Source organism: Castanea sativa, chromosome 10 (assembly GCF_040712315.1).
Source record: "Castanea sativa cultivar Marrone di Chiusa Pesio chromosome 10, ASM4071231v1".
Taxonomy (NCBI): domain Eukaryota; kingdom Viridiplantae; phylum Streptophyta; class Magnoliopsida; order Fagales; family Fagaceae; genus Castanea; species Castanea sativa.
The window spans coordinates 13,652,667-13,671,394 of NC_134022.1; positions in this window are offsets into that span (position 1 = coordinate 13,652,667).

Consider the following 18,728-nt stretch of genomic DNA (forward strand, 5'->3'; position numbering starts at 1 on the left):
AGACAAGTTGTCAAAATCGATTATGCCATGAACTCTCTTCTTGCAAAGTTTTTCAAGAGTTTATGTTAGGATCAGAGTTTATTGTACTCAGCAAGTGATTATGAGTTTAGTGATTTATGACTTCTCTCATACTTCATTTGTTTCTTGTGGTTTTGTTATGGATTGCCAAATGGGGAGATTGATAGGACATATGTAGAACTTGTTAGAACATATGTCATTATAGAATTGGCTAATCCTTTGACAAAACGCACTTTACTTGTAATTGGGTAGATCTAGGATGAGTTTAATACTTCAAGGAACAAGAGTTCAAGTCTAGTATTGAAGTCATGCAAATCTGTCCAAGAAACAAGTGAAAAAGTATTGTTCATTAAAGCTCGACAGATAGCACGACAGATATATTTATCGAGGTCTCAATAGCTGCTCGACAGATACAGTGTCTATCGAGATCTACGAAATCAAAAATTTCAAATCTAATTTTCAACCCATGCTTATGTATGTGTAGGGTTACTTTTCTCACAACCCTAGACATATATAAGGCTTATTTTAAAGGCCGTCACATAAGAGAATACAAGGAAAACACATGCAAAAAGTGACCAAGTTTCTTATTCTCTCTGAAAAAAGCTACTACGTCTTTTGCGCCTTAGGGTTTTATGATCAAGTGCTTCTTGATTTTCATTGTTGATGAAGTGAAGAACTTTGTAGCTAATATCCTTTTCAAGTTGGTGAGTTAGTCACGTACTGGGAGCCGTGCATCTTTGGTTAGTCACGTATTGGGATCCTTGCAAAAGGGTAGTGTTCATATATTGAAGAGTTCAGAGGTTCTGAAGCGGTAAAAGGTTTCTACTGTAAGTTTATCTACGGGGATTGTAGAGTCTAAGGACAAAAGTTTTGTACTAGATCTGAAACTGCTCTTTACTATAGTGAATTGCTTTTCAAGAAAGTTTTCCTCTAGGTTTTTTATTGTGAAACTAATTTGTTTCATTGGTTTTCTTGGGTCATCATCTCTTGTCTAATTTACTTTTCCGCTGTGCATAATATTGACATGATATTGATGTTTTTTTTGTTTTAACAAGATTTATTTATAATAAATCTAATTAACAACTTGGGTTTAAAACTTGTTAATTCTATCAATCAGGGTCTAAATTTTCCAACAAATTTGATAAATTTGTAAAATACAAGACTTGTTCTTTATATTTTATTTTTGTTCATTAAAATAGAATATAATATTTTCATAGAAATCTAAATAATGATTGTTCTTGTGGTTCAAACAAACCCTATAAAAACAAAAGAGCAATGATAAAAGCATGATTTTAAAGTTTTATCTTAAAACACAATTTCACATTTTTAATTGAAATCGTGTTTAAAAATAAAATAAAATAAAGATTTCAATATATGGAGGGTGCTATAAAGAGTGTCTATCAAAATTTTCCTAAAAAAGAAAAATTATGTTTGAGTTTTTCTTAAAAAATTTTAACACATTTGGTTTAAAAACAGACTAAATAAATTTAGTGTATGTTTTGTAGGGTGTAAAAGTAAGAGAATAGAAGATGGTGGAAAGAAAATGAAAAATGAATAGCTATTTTCTCTTATTTTCTAGAGTAAAAGACGGAAGAAAGGGAAAAAAAAATGGAAGGATGATTATTCTATTTGGATTTGCTACCTTTTATCTTCCCAAAATTGGAGGAAAGTAGGGAGAAAATGTTTCAAGCCAAAGTGTTTGATTAATGAATGATCTCACTCTCATAATATTGAACAGAGATGTTGTATAGTTGAAGAATACAATGAAGATAACATTTGGGTTGCTCTATATCTCTTCCTATTTTGTAGTTAAATAAACATAATCTAGAAATAAGCTTGATTTTGTGTCTAGATACACTTAATTATTTTTATGATATCTTGATTTGGTTTGCTCTTGTTTGAAGTTTATTATTATTATCTGGTCCAATTTGTTGAGTAGAAACTGAAATCGATAATAAAAAAAAAATCAATGGAGTCGTGAAGATGTGAGTGAATTAATCCTTGCAAGAAAGATAAACATGTAATCCAATAGAAGAATATAATAAGAAATAAATATGTTTTATTTTTATCTCCACTTTTATATCCTTGTGTCAAACACATACAAAGCTATGATTTACCAAACACCAGTATTTTATTTCCCCATGTTAGATTGCTCGCCATATTGCTTGCAGGTTGAACCTGCCCGGTTCTGTTCTTATAATAATAAACAAACAATAGTTTGTTTTGGACATAAATAAAGGTTAGATGACTGTGTGCCATGTATGACTGTGGCCAAAATAACAAAAGCATCGCTATCTAGGATTATCATTCAAATTTCAATTAGTAAGGGAAACATAAAATAATAGCAAGAAAAAACACTCAAAGATACAAGATTTGACATTTTAGGTTTTTAATAACTATATAATTAATTTTTTTTTCGAATTCGACAAACAAGTAGATCACCAACTCTAGGAATATGATTGATATAGAGGAAATGCCCTAACCACTTTCCGTAAATTTTCATTAAAAAAAAGTACCACTTGCATTATGGGATGGCCACACTTTGTGCATTATCCTTAAGTACATATGATAGAGTTTATTGTGTCAATATGAGGCCAAAATGGGCAAATACCCTTTTCGCACAAAAAAAAACAGCATTATGCCCTCCTTTCCCAAACTAATTAGGGAAATACTCCTCTTTTGAAACTCGATTTTCTTAAAATCGAGTTAAGCCCTATAGTAGCTTTTTAAGGAGCCTATAGTAACGTTTTAAGGATCATATAGCGGCATTTTGAAACTCGAGCTCCATGAACTCGATTATATGTAAATAAAAAAATTAAAAAAAACTTGCATGGAACTCAAGTTCATGGAGCTCGAATTACAAAACATCGCTATAAGTCCTTAAAACGTCACTATAGGCTCCTTAAAACACCACTATAGGGCTCCAGAATCACTTTTTTTTAAACTCAATTTTGAGAAAATCGAGTTTTAAAAGAGGAGAATTTCCCTAATTAATTTGGAAAATGGAGCATTTGCCTCTTTTTTTTTTGCACAAAATGAGCATTTGCCCATTTTCGCCGTCAATATGAGGTATATAAGTTCACAAATTATGTATTAACCATTTGAGAGCTATCATTCAGTGTGATATTCCCTGCCTATCGCAGTGGATGCTTTTTGGTTAATAATTGATATAAGCAATAAAACTATTAAAGTTACCTATAATAAGATTAAGGACTATTGAACTTATTAATCAAAACGAACCTAGTAACTTCTAGAGCTCATAACCAAGTGAGGTATTAAAATGATTGAAGATTATATGTAGAAATTAAGCTACAGGTGGGATGTGGTGGCTGGCTTTTGGTTTGGTGTAAATCAACGAATATAGGATTCCCAAAAAAAAAAAAAAAAAAAAAAGCCGAACCTTGGTGGTAGGTACATGCTTGACTCATTCAATTTAATTGAAGGTCTAATTAGTGAGTGTTAGTGTATTGGTTAAGGTTGAGTTTTTTTTTTTTTTTTTTTGGGTAGCAATTGACTTGTTTTTCTAAGGAGTTGCACAACATTTTAATTAAAAAAAAAAAGAGACAGGGTTTTCTTTCTAAGCAAATTAAAGATCTGTGGAGAAACATGAATGATATAGATACTCCTCTATGTGGATGTTCTGGCTTTTAGTTAAAGGATGAGCCTTGTTGCTAAATTAGCAATTTCTCATGCACAAAGTGCTTAAAGTCTAGTGGAAAAAGGGTTTAAACTATAAGATTCTATATATTGTAATTATCTCAACAAGAAAAAGTATTTGTTGATTAGTTTTTATTACTTTTCAATATAGTTGGACTTGTTCAATTCTTCCTTAACGAGTACAATAGTTTTTTTTTGTATCTTTTTTAGGTTACTTGGAAAATGGTATACAATTTCATACTACTCATCAAAAATGGCCTATGATTTCCAGGTGTTGCAGAATTGTGAATCTTGTGCTTGGAGGCCCTGAACAATCATATGCAAATAACCTATTCAAGTTGATCTGCTTTCGGTGTTTCCTACTTAGCACCATTTTCAAAATGCTTGCATTCAATTACTCAACTAAAGCTCAATTGCTTATTGAAGAAGTAGTGCGACTGGAACGTGAAGGCCCATTTATAAAACCCAAGCTGCCATAAGGCCCATGACAATACCGAAACCTCTCTCTGTATCCATTCGTCCTAAGCCCACTATATATATAAGAGCATTCACAGCTGGATTCTAAATCCTATCCTATTTTACCATCCCAAAAAGCTACTTTATCAATTATACAATACCATTTTACAATACACCCAACATCCCAAAACTCTATTATTTTACCTATTTATTAAAATAATATTTCTACACAATAAAATAATATATCCCACAACACCACCACCATCTGCACTACACACACCTGAAACCACCAGCAATCCATATTCTACTGTCAACACCAAAAAAAAAAAAAAAACACCTAGACCATCAACACCACAAAAAAAAAAAACAAAGCAACCCACCGCCACCCAGCACCACCAAAACGACACAACCCACAACCGTCGTGACCCACACAGACCCACCACCAAAAAAAAAACAGACCCACAGTGAGCAGACCCACTACAAGCAAAACCCAAACCCACGGTGAGCAAATCCCAGATTTACGCCAGCAAACCACGTCGGAAACCCATCACGTCGTCCACCAGAAAACTCAAAACACGACCCGGATTGCAACCCACCATAAAAAATGAACCAATCTCAGCCATACCCACCTCTTCTATAGGCATCGGTCATAACAGGAAAAAAAAAAAAAAATCACAGAACCCAAAACCCGAAACTCCAAAACCCAGAACACAAAACACGAGAGAGGATCGCAACCCACCAGAAAAAATGAACCAATCTCAGCCATACCCACCTCTTCTATAGGCATCGGACACAAAAAAAAAAAAAAAAAAAAAAAAAAAAAAAAAAAAACCCAAAACCCGGAACCCGGAACTCCCAAACCCAAAACAGAAAACACGAGAGAGGAGAAGGACGATGCCTGATGGTGTCTCTAATGTGGTTTTGTTTAGGTTTGATCATTGATGTGTGAATTTGGATTTGGGAGGAGGATGGTGTTTGGGTCTGAAGAGAAGAGAGAGCAGATGAGAAAGAGAGAAGGAAGAGAGAGAAAAGAAAGAGAAATAATGAGCGAGGAGAGAGAAATTTCGGGTTAAAAAGGGGAGACAGAGGAATTAAAAAATTATTATTTTTTATACCATTCAGCTACAGTACCATCTCACAAATAAGATGGTACTGTAGCACTATGCCAAAAAAAATTTGGCCTTTGGCATTTGGACCCTTCCGTTGCTGGGCATATTGTGGGCCTGAATGCCAAATATATCTTACATTTGGCATTTGAAAGGCCTACTATGAATGCTCTAACCTGTCCAAGAAATATCGCAAAAGGCAAAAGCTACCATATCTGTAGTCATATTGTTAACATTGACTAGGTACGAATTTAAAATTGTACAGATATTATTCCCAACACTCCTCACATCACGATTTGATAATAATAATAATAATAAATAAATAAAGTAATAAACACGTACTAATCATTGGATCTAATATAATAGAGGAGAAATAATAATAAAACGAAGTATGAATGATTTAATCGAAGGTGGTAAGTTCACAACCACTAGTCCCTAGTCCCAAATCCTTTAACGACTTTTTTTTTTTAAGTGAAAATGAAAAATAATAGATGAGACTTATAAATTTTAATCCTCAAGATCTTCTTAAATATGAAAAATTATAGATGATAAAATATATTAGATTTTCTAAATTAAACTATTTATATTTGTTTTTTGAAAGTGTTTTAAATTTTATAAATTTTTTTTAGGGAAGCACAAAGTATTTTACATTCACGCTCTGTTTGTTTCAATAATGATGTTTTCTAGAAAATGAGTCAGTTTCTAAAAAGCATTTTCTATAAAACTATCTCATTTTTCAATGTTTGGTAGCAACTTTAAATAAGTTGAAAAACAACCTCTTAACTTCCCTTATTTAGCTTGCTGTGAGATAGAGTTGTTTTCCAAAAAAAATTAATGGAAAAAAATCTCTAAGAATAAGTCATACTTTTTATATTGACCAAAGATAGTTTTCCTTTGACTCATATTTTTTTATGCTACCAAACATTGAAAAATAAGGAAAACTATCTTTACACAAGATTTTCTATTGAAACAAACGGAGCGTCAATTATTATATAAGGCGAGGAATTTTGTAAATAATGTAATATGTGGCTACAATTTGTTTCTAGTGTTACTTACAAATGATTCATCCATCTTGAATGACCTAAAAAGGAACGAAATATAAGTAAATCCGTCACTTATATTAAAAAAAAAAAATACATTTTTCTTTTATGGAAATAAAAACACATTTGAGTTTATGTGTAACAGAGAATTCAAACAAAAAACATACCTGCATAAGCTAATTTTGCAGTGTTGTTACCAGATATACTTCTCCCACAAATATTATCGCAATACCACCAAGTGCTGATTTTCACTCTGACAAGATGAGAAGTAAAACATCCAAAATGCATCACCACATCAACTTGGTTTGAGAAACAATGATGTATTTATTTGAATCAAGAAACATATGAATGATTTGTCATATTCTTTCTCCTAATATGTGAAGAAAGCATGGGAGATGAAAGTTCTATTAGATGACAAAGGAAACAAGAAATCACTGCTCGATAATTAATTACCACTGAGTTATTGACTTGTTAAACAACTTCAACACCCAAATATTTTGGTAAAGAATTGATTTTTAAGTTCATATTCCTTCTTTTTTTTTCAGTTTGTTATGCATAATGAAAATCAATAACCAAGGAAAAAATTAGCTATAAATTTAAAGTGGGCGTAGAAGAAGATTTTTTTTTTTTCGCATAATGAAATTCAATTTGACAAAGTCTTCAAACTCGAACAATTAGAAATCTTGAGATTTCACGGAGAGGTGGCCTGTTGAAGTCCCACTGGAAGAGAGGCCAATTTTGGATGATCATACAATCTTAGATTTTGAAGCTTCCTTAGGCATTGTCATTCCAATTCCATCCCTATAATTAAATAACACAAGTTCATTAAGTGCAATGAGATGTTTTAAAGTTTGAAGGAGAAGACCATCATTGCCTTCCATTAGACTAATACGCAAAGATTTTAATTTGGAAAGAGGGCTGAATGAGGCGGTAAGTATTGAAGAAGAAGAAGAAGAAGAAGAAGAAGAAGAAGAACTACGAGCAAAAGATATTGACTTTGCTATTGTTTTTGTTGTTGTTGTTGGGTTTTCCGAAGATGTCATACTTATCATTCCCAACGATATTGTTTGCTCCAATGGCCTCAAATTAGAGTTCCCCAAATATAGTTCTTCAAGATAGGGAAATAAAGGCATAGAATAAAGTTTAGGGCAATGATAAATACTTAGAGAAAAAAGACGAGTAAATGAAGGCGGAGAATTCTTTGCCTTCAAGATTGCTATCGTTGATATTCCCCCATAATTATCATCATCATCATCATCCACCTCGTTGGAGTCCCTCCTTCTCTTCCACCATCCCTTTAGATTAGGACAATACCTAATTTGAAGGAACTCTAGGGATGGAAGGTTAACACTCTCGGATATCAGTGATACATACTCAACAGAAGGAAAGTCGATCAATTCAAGAGTTTTGAGAGAAGGAAATTGATGCAATGGTGGCACAATTTGGCATTTCTTAATAGAAATTGACATTAGGTGTACGAGGTATTTTAGTGACGAAAGCCAACTTGGATATCTCACTCCCATGTAGCCTTTTAATTCCAAATGTTTAAGATTAGGGGTGGTTCCAAAGCTTCGAATGACTTTTCATTGTACCTAACATCCACTTCATCGACATCTCCCTTTATCCACTCTAACACTAAGCCTTCAAGGGGTTGCTTCTCTTTCAAACTTGCAGCCTTACATTCTAATTCAGTATCTTTATCATGTCTCAGATTTTTAATCCTAAGATTTTCTCTCTGATGGTTTAATCCATGAAGTTCCTTCAATTCACCACCACACCTAGAGTCTGTACTCAACACACACTCAAGTAGTGACTGGAGATTAGTCAATTGCCCCAGTCCTCGTGGCATATGAGTCAAACTCCAGCACCCATCAATGTTAAGATGCCTAAGATTGACTAATTTAGTAAAATTTCTCAGCCATTCTATTAGTCCTCTATAACAAGAGAGATTTAATGTCTCCAAATTTTGCAACCTTGTAATGGAATTAGGAAGCATTTTTATGTAATTGTTCCCTAAAAGATCAAGATATCTTAAAAGCTTCAACTTTCCAATAGAATGTGGCACACTGCTAATGCCAATGCCATTCAAATCTAACAAGCGCAAGAACTTAAAACTTGAAACAAATGTATCACATGTTGATTGGTTCCATACTCATGATTGGTTCCATACTCGTGATTGGTTCCATACCACTTGTTAAACACTATCTTTAACAATATGTTATTTTCACTCAAATCCGGTTTACCCTTTTTAGCACAACTTCTAAGAAGCTCAAGTTTCTCTTTTCTTTTGATTCTTTTAAGAGCATGAAGCTTAGAGCATCGAGATCTAAGATGACCAAAGGCACCACAATGGTGACAAACAATGTGTTTAGGTCCACTAGACCTTTTGGGAAGGGATCTAGCAACATGGTTTTGTTCTCTCTTCAACTTATGACATTGAGGTCTTATATGACCAATCACACCACAATGGTGACAAGTTGGAACAAACTTAGATCCATCCAAAACCTTAGGTTGAGACTTAAATAGTGGCTTTGACTTAAGAGTCTTTCTTTCCACCTTTTGATTTCTTTAATGTGGGGGAATGTTCACCGATTTGTCCTTTGAGGTAGAACAAACAATAGGCACAAAATCAGGTACCACAATATGATTGCAACAAATATTTTCATTCTTTTTAGCAATAGGTTCAGCAATCAAACACTTAGCATGCATCTTAAGAGATTCATTTTCACATTTTAGCTCATCAACAAGTTTGTTAGACAAAACAAGTTTAGCATCCAAGTCCATATTCAAACATTCAAATTCTTGCAGCTATTCAAGAGAATTTTTAGCAAGTTTCTTATATTTCTTAACCAATTTGTTGGATTCATTAAGTTTAGCAATCAAATCATCATTTTCACAAAATAACTTGCTCAAATTCTTATGAAACTTCTTAGCATTTTTCTTCAAGAGTTTGATGTTAGGAATATCAACAACACCCAAAGATTCAAGTAACATGTCATCACAATTATGAGGATTAACACTCATAGAGGCATTTTCACAAACACATGGCATATTACACACAAACTTCCATAGAGGCATACAAAACACTATCCATGGCAAATAAACACAAGGGGTCAAGGATCACACTTAGGTATTTAAACCACAACAAGTGTACCCGCTCTGATACCACTTGAAAGTTCAATTAGTGTGAACACACGAATGAATGTTTATACCCTAAATTACAAAATTGCTAATGCAAGCTTATATTCAAACAATATATGTGCGGAATATGAAATATAAGCAATACCCAATTTGGCAAACTACTTTAACACATAATTAATCACAAACACAGCAACAACTAATGGTTAAAGAGTAAGGGAAAAGATATGCAAACATAAAGATAACACCAGCACGTGTTATCGAAGAACTCAGCAAAAAACTGAAGAACTCAGCAAAAAACCTCTTCACCGCCCTCCAAGTGGTAAAATGATCCACTAAAGAATAAAGTTGAGATACACGAATAGCAATAGACCCTTCAAACCTAATCTACCCAATGCACCTAAGCCCTCCAAGCTTCTTGCTCTAACAAGGTTAAGTCTAATCGTGTCTTCTCTAGTTTTTCGAATCCCACAATAAGCTTCATATTGCATCTGCCATCCTTGGCTTCTTCCAATGCTTCCTAAGCTCCAAAAACACTCTCAACACTCTAAATTGGTATAGGTAGTGTTTGGGTACAAATCTCCTCTTAGTGGGTATACAATAGGAGAGAGAATAAGAAGAGACTACAAAGATTTCTCTCTAAAAATGAGTAGCTCTCTCTCTAAGAAGGTGGGTGTGTTGTAGAAACCTCTCTTAAGGTTTTTCTCTCAATAGGCTCCTTACCATTTCTGTGGATAATGAGGGTATTTAGAGTAGTGTACGTGAGGAATATGAGAGGTCATTTTCTGCAAAAAAGGGCATTCTGGCGACTCACTCTTGCGACTAGAACGAGTCGCGAGTTTGATTCGCGAGTTAATTGTCAGGCCAGATTGTACTTTTTGTCCTGTAGTGCTCCAACTGTCATGACTCTTCAACTTCCTGCATGCTTTACACGTGTGGCATTTTGGCGAGTCGCCAGTCGCGAGTCACTTGCGAGATCCAGTCACGAGAATTCTCTAAATGCTCACACACTTGAATTCTTCACACTCTTCCCACACACAACTCTTACATAATTCCCACCTAAATACAAGGTATCTAATTACTAAAATACAAGAAAATTTGGCACGGAATAAAGTCAACACATGATTGAATAAATTCAACCTTAAAATCTCTCCCTTTGGCTATTCCATGACAAAACACCCTAAAACAAACTCTAGACTTAAACATGAGTTTGGGAATAATGAAAAAACTCACTCACAACTAAATCTAGAAGTTGTGATGAACTTGGAACATATATACCTATAACCTGAAATACTTGCACAAAACACATTAAACCCTCAAGGTAAAGCAAGTAATAAAAGGACAAGTATAATGTATCAAGTAAATTGTGATCAAGTAATCATGATGTGAAACATATGAGCAACTTGATCATACACCAAAAAAGTCATATAGAAATGACAACAATGATCACATAGCAAAGTAAATGATCATCCGAACATGCATTCAATGAAACACAATAGCATAAGGATGTATGCTGTCCAACACACAAACATGATACAATGAGAACAACAAAGTATAGCTACTAAACATAACTCAAAGCACCATAAAGCAAACAAGAAAAAAAACATAAAGAAAAACAAACAAAACATAATTTTCTTATTAACACAATGTCTTCTCCCCCTTTGTATATGCATCTCTCCTATAAAATATCTCTCCCCCTGAATGCTCTGAATGTTCACACACTTGAATTCTTCACACTCTTCTCACACACAACCCTTACATAATTCCTACCTAAATACAGGGTATCTAATTACTAAAATGCAAGCAAATTTGGCACGGAATAAAGCCAACACATGATAAAATAAATTCACCTTACATCAAATTATCCTTTTAGCAAATGAAAAACCTTAAGGGGCATTTGGTTTGGTGGAATCGATATTATTCTTAGCCTCTAGATTTCTCGAAATGTGATATATACCACAATTTGGATGCTTAAAAATGTAACTTTTTCTATGCATGTTTGGTTTTATTAGAAATTTAAGACTTGATATTTGATTTATTCCTAAGAATCTTATAAATATTATTTATTTTTCACAAAATATCCTATGGTTTGTAAATATAATATCAAGTTTTTTTTTCCCTTCAAATAAATAATGAGAAATGAAATATACACTATAAATAATGGCAAATTCAATGAAACTATAGTATAACATTGTTTGAATAGCATGTATAATACAAAAATAATTATTTAAATTGTCAATTTTATAATTATTATTCTTTAGTTTTATTTCTATTGGTTAAAGGGTAAGGGAAAATGAGTAAAATTGTCAGTTTAGAAAAAATTAATGTATCTTTTTTTTATTCTTACATGGGAATGCAAATGTCTATATGTTTTTTCTATAAAAATGGGGTTAAGTGAGAATCCAGATTCCCCCAAACATTGATTTCCTTGTGCAATTTGCAACCAAATATGAGAATGATATAGAGTCTTCCAACATTCTTGAGAATCTTAAAATATTACCCCATATCCAACGCCTCCTTAGAGTATTATGGGTAAAGAGAAAGGATGCTTATAAAGATATCAGTTTTTTAAAAAATATGTAAATTATTTTCGTGAAGTACTCCTTTTAGCATGTGTTGGAAAGAGCATACTCTAGATAAACAAGAAAAAAAGCTTAAAAAATCATGGTGATTATTCTCTTGTACTCATTTTACACCATTTTTTACATAATAACTATAATTGTACACATTAATTTACGCATTTTAAAGAGCAAAAATGGGATATCCACATTTAAATATAAAAATTGGATATAAAAGACAGATGCCATAATTGTTCACGTTTGAAAGGTTCAAATAAGTTGTGTGAGACCATAATTACTCTCTACCATCAATGTACACTCAACTCTCAAAGTAGTTGGCAGAACATGATGTTAAAATTGTATACCCACCTTTTCTCTACTCTTTACTACTTATGGTGTAGGCAAATCTATCTACGCAACTCCTTTCCTCTCTTTATATGCCCACCTACTTGTCTCTACTCTACTGCTGATAGTATCACCTATAACTCCTTAGCCTCCTCTCTTTATAGACTATTTACCGTCCTCGTCATCATCTCAAACAGCTCAAAATCATTCAATTCAATAAAAATAAAAATAAAAATTGTCCTTCAATCCATAAATTCATGTTTTGTGTAATCAATTCCAAACCAATTTGGAGAAATCTTCTCTAACCCTATACATGGCAATTTATAAGACCATTCATGTAAAACAAGTGTTTTCTCCAAACTAATTTAGAGGAATCTCTTCTAACCCAACACGTGACGATTTCTAAAACTATCTACATATATTATTTAAACAAGTTATACAACATTTTAGTCCTCCAAAAAAAATTATACAACTTTTTAAAAATGTAATACGACTAAAGCTCCGCATGGATGCTCTTTTTAACCAACACTTAGTTGGAGTAAGTTTTCCTCAAATAGGTTTGGAGACATACTTTCTTCATCCAAATATATTATTTAAATAAATTATATGACTCATTAAAAGTCATGTAATTAAAATTACACATAAACAGTCTCTTCACTCGCTACATAATAGGTTAGAGAAAGATAGCTCCAAACCAGATTGAAGCTAAACTTTTCCTTTGTGTATTATTTCAAAAAACAAAAATAATAAATAATAAAAAAAACTAGAAATTTAAATATGTATAAATAAAAGAGTATTGATTGCTGATCATTTTGATCTTTTGCAAGCAAGTATAAAGTGACAGTGTAATTCAGCAATACAATTATATGATTATAAAAAAAATTAAAATTATATAAAGTTATTAAGTGAAGTAATATTGACAAAAGTTACTCTAAAGGGTTGTTGGGTAAGCAATTGAGTAGTGATTGGAGAGGACCAATTGCTTATACACAAGGAAACATGGTAGAGAGAGCATCCAAAACTTCTTTCTCTAACACATTGAATGTTTGAATAACAAGTCCTGAAGCTTTGGGAGCACTCTCTACTTCTTCAATCACGAAATTAAAGATAACATCGTTGGGATCTGTAGTTTGAACAAAGCTTGGGAGATCTCTTAGTCGAATGCTTCTCATACCAGGAATCCAATCTATTACCATGTCCCAATATCCATTTGTTAAATAACTCTCATCTGCAAAAACAAAATATTTTTAGCTTACAAATTGTGATTGATGAGATAATAAAATAATGCAAAACTTTAATAGGGTCTTTTTATGATTTGTTATACCTTTAAGTGGTATGATGCCTTTGTCCTTAAGAGTAGGGAGCTGCATCTCGCCCATTAAGCTACAAGCAGAGATAGTTAAGAACATTACAATTGGGATTCCAAGTTCTCGAGCAGCAGTAATGGTGAATGGCATGAAACCATCTGAGATAATGCAAGTCATTGGAGGAATGTTTGAAGTTGCACTGTTGAGTTTTGAAAGGAGGTCTAAAAAGGGAGCCAAGAAGTTTTGCAAAATGGAAACACAAAGAGAAGTGATGTCTTGAGTGACATTGAGATTAGATGGAGGGACGCCGTCAGGAATGGTTTTGAATCGAAAGTCAGACAAACCATTTAAGGAGTTGGGACCGCTAGATTTCAAAAAACGTTGGTGTTTAAACTCAGTGTTAACTGTAAAAACAGAGAGAAAGTAATTGAAGAAACTAAAATTGTTATTTAGATGTGTAAAAGTGGTTACAAATAATTAGCAACTACTCTTTATATATACACAAAACAGAGACTAGTTTTTCTCGCCTAAAATAACTAACTAACAGATTTATCAACATAACAAATCAGATTTTGACACTTGGCTTCTTCATTGCTTAACAACTATTTCCAACTTCCCTTTTCTTCTTTCTTTAATACGTAGACTGCTTGACCCTTTTCTATTACTTTCTTCTTTACCTTGCACATGCCACTGTTCTTTCCTTCTTCGATTTTAACACTCCCCCTCAAGTCCTGAGCTGTAAGATCAGTGACTTGAAGTAAAGCATTAGTCTGCAATTGTTTTGGCATAAAAATACCCTTTAAGCCCAATTTCCCTGTTAGTCTTGTGAAAGAATTAAAGTGTAAAGCTTTAGTAAAAACATCAGCTAGTTAAGCATTTATGGCCACATGAAAAGTCTTAATCATTCCTTAAGGAACCAAGGTCTTTCAACCCAAACCTATCATCAAGCACCTTTTTCAAACTATCAACACAGGCAGGATTGTTTCTTGTGAATAATGTGTCATCAACATATACTAAGAGCACTGTAAAAGAAGACCTTTGAGAGTGAGTAAAAATGAATAATCAGATTTTGATTGAACAAATCCCATTTGAAGAATAGTCTTTGAGAATTTATCAAACCATTGCCTTGATGCCTGTTTGAGACCATAAAGACTCTTGTTTAATTTGCAAACAATGTTCTCCCCCTTGCTATGAAAACCAGGTGGTAAGCACATATAGACATCCTCAACCAAATCACCATGCAAGAAAGCATTATTAACATCCATTTGATGAAAAAACCACCCTTTCACAACAACCAAAGAAAGCACAATTCTGACAAAGACAGATTTAGCTATAGGGGAAAACATTTCAAAATGGTCCAAACCAAACTTTTGAGTGAAACCCTTAGCAACTAAAAGAGCCTTATATCTTTCAATGGAGCCATCAGGAAGGTATTTAACTATATAAACTCATTTACAACCAATAGGGCACTTTCCATGAGGTAAAGGAACCAAAGTCCAAGTGTTATTGACCTCAAAAGCCTCTATTTCCTTATCCATAGCAACCTTCCATTCAAGATACTGAACTGCCTGATGAAAAGAGGCAAGTTCTGAAGGAATGGAACTAACTGTCATGACAAAGCAATGAAAGGTAGTGTTAAGGTGAGAATAGTCTAAATGATATGAAAGATCATATGGCAAACCAGAATTAGGCTTAGTGCTAACAGCCTTGCAATAATACTAAGAGAGATAAGATGGAGGTTTATGAGATCTAGTGGATCTTCTAAGAGTGGGTAAAGGAGCAGTAGGCAAGGAAGTCGAAGTGGAAATTAGGTCAGATTGTGAAATGGAAGAGGATGATATGTCAGTGGTGTCTACAGGAGGAATAGTAGTAGGTATTGCAACAGATTTTGTAGTAGGATCTGCAACAGGAAGGACAGTAGTGTCTATAGCAGGTGTAAAAGTGGTGTCTAACAGATGAGGATTAGATGTAGGAAAAGGTGAAGGGGATACAACTTCAATAGAATGGGGAGTATGGTCTGAAGTACAATAAGGAAAAATCATGTCATCCAAATATGAAGATGAAGGTTGGGAAGAAAGAAAGTAGGAAATATATGCTCATAGAAAATGATATTTCTAGAAATATGAATAGAATTTGAAGTAAGGTCCGAAACTTTGTAACCTTTTATGCCATGGGGGTAGCCTAAGAATACACACTTCCTAGCCCCAAGTGCAAATTTGTCTCTATTATAAGGTAAAGTGGAGATAAAACACAAACAACCAAAACATTTGAGATGATTATAAGAGTGTGGAAAGTTGAAAAGAAGTTCATATGGACTTTTGTTACCTAAGGACTTTTGTTGAGGGGTATCAACACATGACAACTGATGCAAGTGTTATGGTTTATGCCTTAAAAATCCAATTTATTGGCATGTCATTAATAATTAAATTGTTTAATTATATGAGACTATCTATAAATGAACTAATGGGACATTATCTTAGTCCATGAGATGCATTGTATGTGATTTATGTGATTTAGTCACAGAAGATGTAAATCACAAGTTCCTTGTAAACTCAAAATGTAGTTCGTAGTCAGTGATGAAATTGGGCGTTTCATCTGGAAAGACTATAACATATCAACTAAGATGATTTGTCTTGATCATGGAAATAGAGATTCTAATTGATATGTTGATATATTCTAAGAGTTAAGACATATTGAACTGAACCACTGTGAGATTTATTATTCTCTCAACGACTGTCAAATGAATGATAAATCTCACGACTTCTATTTATATAAACTCTTAATCTTGAGAGAATAATGGACTTGATCATGAGATGTAGATTGCTTTGATATATCAGGAGTGAGATCTATTAGTCATGGTCAAAACATCAGTATGTTGATGAGCCACATTTAATGTTGATGGAACATATATTTTCAAGATGAAATTCATAGTCTCTTAATGGAGATACAAAATATTCTCTTGAGATAAGTTTAATGGGTTTGGTTATTCAGAGAGTTGGGCCTAACCACTTTGGTAAGGAGTTACTAAAGTATATATTTATAGAATTGGATTTCAAAAATATATAATGAATAACTTAAAGGATTAAACCGGGTACTCAAGGATTAAGATGTAGTAATTTTCAAAGTGGCAGTCTACATTCATGCCTTTGTATTACTACGAATATTTTATGAAGGGGTTGCATATATAAAAAAGTCTTGGGATATAATTTATAGATAAGGCCTAGAGTGCAACTATGTTTATATAGTAGTATTAAATATAGTTAATGGTAACTTTGGAGCTAGTGTCTTATTGGTCCCTTTTGGTCCTACTCCAAACCACACACAAGAGCCCAATTGGAATGGCCCAAAAGGCTAATCCAATTAGATAATCATATATATATATAAGAAGAGAAACATACAAAATATCATAGAAGGTTTTTCCTAAATCTTTTTCATAAATGTTTTCAAAAAGAACATACAATGAATGAAATGGTTTGTATGTGAGTATTGAACACTCTCCTATTCTCTCCTTGGAAACTGATTGAGAGACCACACATCTTAGGCATTAAGTGGAATTGGAGTGAAGATTAAAAGTGTTCCCAAGTACTTCTGATCTTCGTTTTTTAATTTCACCGCACCAAGATACGCTTTCTTGTTCTCTAATTCTGAAACTTACATAGTACATGTTATCAATTGCGAGTGAAGTAGATCCGTTTATTTTTCGCTGCGCATGTTTTGTATGTGATATAAACACATATTTCCATGTATTTTTTCCAACAAATGGTATCAGAGCGGTCTTCAATTCGAATTGTATAACATGTTTTGTGAGTTTTGGAGTTAGGGACAATAGTTTCATGATGTTAGAAATTAATTTTTTGCATGGTTGTTGAAACTATGATTTGATGAAAACTGATTTTGATGTTATGATGTTGTTTAAATTTTGAGTTTAAGTATGTTAAACTAAATTTTAAGGCTATAACATCAATGATATTCAGTTTAGACTTCAATCTCTGTCCATTATGTTCATATGATGGTTGTTTTGTTCATGAAAACGTTGAAAAACTGTCTTAAAAAAATTTTAGGAAATTCAAAATTCGCAACGCTTGATCGATCGAGCATCTGTTGAGCATCGATCGAGCTAACAAAATTTTTCTCGATCAATCGAGGATCTGTTTAGCATCGATCGAGCTTCGTGGAATTTTTCTCGATCGATCGAGCATCTGTCGAGGATCAATCGAGCAGCCAAAACTTTTCTCGATCGATCAAGGTACATTCTCGATCAATCGAGAACTGGGTATTCAAAAAAATTTCTAAGTGTTTTTCACAAATATAAAGAACAAGGATGTGTGTGATGGGATTACACATAGTTCTAACTAAAAGACCTAATGAGATCAATGGTATTAGTTAAATAGAACTCTTAGTCCTAAATTTTTTGGGACTTGTCTTTTAACAAATATTCTAATGAGATTAAAGCTTAATTAAAAGGTATATATTTTCTAATGAGATTAGAACTTTTTATTTAGTAAATTAAGGATAGAGTTCTATATAACTAATTTTTTATTCATTAGTGTTTAAGGAATCCTAAATAGTTTAGGACTTCCATTTTAGTTAGTGATTCTAATGAGATTAGAGTCTTCAACAAGTGCAAGGTTATTAGTTATGATGGGATAACAATTATTTAAGAAAAATTCAAATAACGAGTGGGAGTGCTGAAATAACCCTTTTGTTAAGTTCATTGTAATGTGAATAGATACCTTGTCTTGACTTCGAGTCTTGCATTCCATGCGGAGGGTATTTACTTCACGGATTACAAGGTTAAACTTCTTTGTGATTGCGCGAATGTTCGTTACGCTATAGTGATGTGACTTAGTAACATCACATTGAACTTAAACAATTAAACACATATGATGTGTAGGGTTAAAATTGTAATGAGATCACAATGATTTCAAAACAATCCACTTGTTTTAAAATTTCTAGTGAGAGAGAGATACAAGGGTTGGATCTCACGGTCTCCATTATCAGTTCATAGTAGTGTGGGGTAAGCACCTCATCTTGGCGTATATGCCTCCCGATCCCAAAGGAGGGTGTTTACTTCATGGTACTACAAGATTGAACTTACCCGTT